Source organism: Sinocyclocheilus grahami, unplaced genomic scaffold (genome assembly GCF_001515645.1).
Source record: "Sinocyclocheilus grahami isolate Dianchi unplaced genomic scaffold, SAMN03320097.WGS_v1.1 scaffold654.1, whole genome shotgun sequence".
Lineage (NCBI taxonomy): Eukaryota > Metazoa > Chordata > Actinopteri > Cypriniformes > Cyprinidae > Sinocyclocheilus > Sinocyclocheilus grahami.
In genome coordinates, this window is record NW_015505833.1 from 1,527,871 (window position 1) to 1,529,392 (window position 1,522).

Below are 1,522 nucleotides of genomic sequence, written 5' to 3' on the forward strand. Positions count from 1 at the left end.
AACTACTGCATCATCCGGAAGATTTAAGATAGCAATGCCCAGAGCTTCTCCTGAAACAAACTCGTCTTTCGTTTAGTATTAATTGTGAAATACTTTGCGTGCGTAATTTTCGCTCAACTTCCTTCGCCAATCAACTTTTGACAGCTTTGTCTTCCTGCGCCATCCTCAGTCCCACATGAGCCAAAAGTGGAAAATAACTCTCAGGCTTTTTAGTTTCTCCGAAATACATCCTCTCGTTTTGGCCGTCCACACTTTCTTCATATCTCATCTTCATCTATGGTTTGGGCATCTCGAGTCGCCCTTCAGCGCCCGCTGAACAAAGGACCGCTCCTCCGGCTTTGTGCTCAACTTTGTGAGCTGACGCAGCAACTCTTGGAGAACTTTTCCAGACACACATCCACAGACGAATCCGATCTGAGCGCGAAACAAGCTTAACCTGAGCGCGTGCCGGTAACTCACCTGGGCGCTTCGCGAGGTCCTGGCGTGAGGTAGCGCGCGGGAAAACTTTTCCAGCATGTTTGGGTTGTGTTGATGGTCTCTTTGTCTACACGTGTGAAGGGGTTCTTGGCCGCGCCTTGTTCCTTTCAGTTCGAGTCCCGCCCTCTACATACAACTAAAAATCAACACAGAGAGCAACTTACTGGAGTTACTCAGAAAACAGTCAATTATGGGGATTGTTTTCCTCTCCACAAACACGCTCAAATGCACGATGCGAAATGCAAAAAAATAAAATCGTGAACTGGGGAAAATCGTAGGTATTTTACGAGGTGGCTAATTCGTAGGAAGGACCACCCCTAACCCCGCCCCTAAACTCGCCCCTCCCAGAAATCGTACGAATTAGCTACCAAATAAAATACGTAGCCTACGGATTGGTCGTGGCCCCTCAGGAAACACTGCATTTACTCAAAAATGACTTCATTCAAATATTTGTAGTAATTGCATTCCATTGAGTTGTAGCTATAAGTTGCCTGTATTGTAACGCACTTCGCAAAATTCGCCTATAACATAAATATTTCTTAGCTGCCATAATTTCCAAGTCGAAACAAAATGTTAGGGGTTCTTTTCCTGAATATATAAATGCATCGGATAAGTTAGAGTGAGTTAAATGGCCTGAGGATGTTACCATAGCGACTTATATAGGATCGGTATCGGACGTACAGGTGCATCTCAATAAATTAGAATGTCGTGGAAAAGTTCATTTATTTCAGTAATTCAACTCAAATTGTGAAACTCGTGTAATAAATAAATTCAGTGCACACAGACTGAAGTAGTTTAAGCCTTTGGTTCTTTTAATTGTGATGATTTTGGCTCACATTTAACAAAAACCCACCAATTCACTATCTCAACAAATTACAATACTTCATAAGACCAATAAAAAACTATTTTAGTGAATTGTTGGCCTTCTGGAAAGTATGTTCATTTACTGTACATGTACTCAATACTTGGTAGGGGCTCCTTTTGCTTTAATTACTGCCTCAGTTTGGCGTGGCATGGAGGTGATCAGTTTGTGGCACTGCTGAGG

The 1,522-nt window shown here is 42.7% G+C and overlaps 1 long non-coding RNA gene across 2 annotated transcripts in view; it reads right to left on the minus strand.

The window, feature by feature from the left end:
• The window catches only part of LOC107558652 (uncharacterized), a 9,612-nt gene extending 8,902 nt beyond the window's left edge, over window positions 1–710 (minus strand). For both annotated transcript variants that reach the window (XR_001605509.1, XR_001605510.1), the window contains exon 1: window positions 460–710. This is a non-coding gene — a long non-coding RNA (uncharacterized lncRNA). The remainder of the gene's footprint in view (window positions 1–459) is intronic.
• Between the last annotated feature and the right edge of the window lie 812 nt (window positions 711–1,522).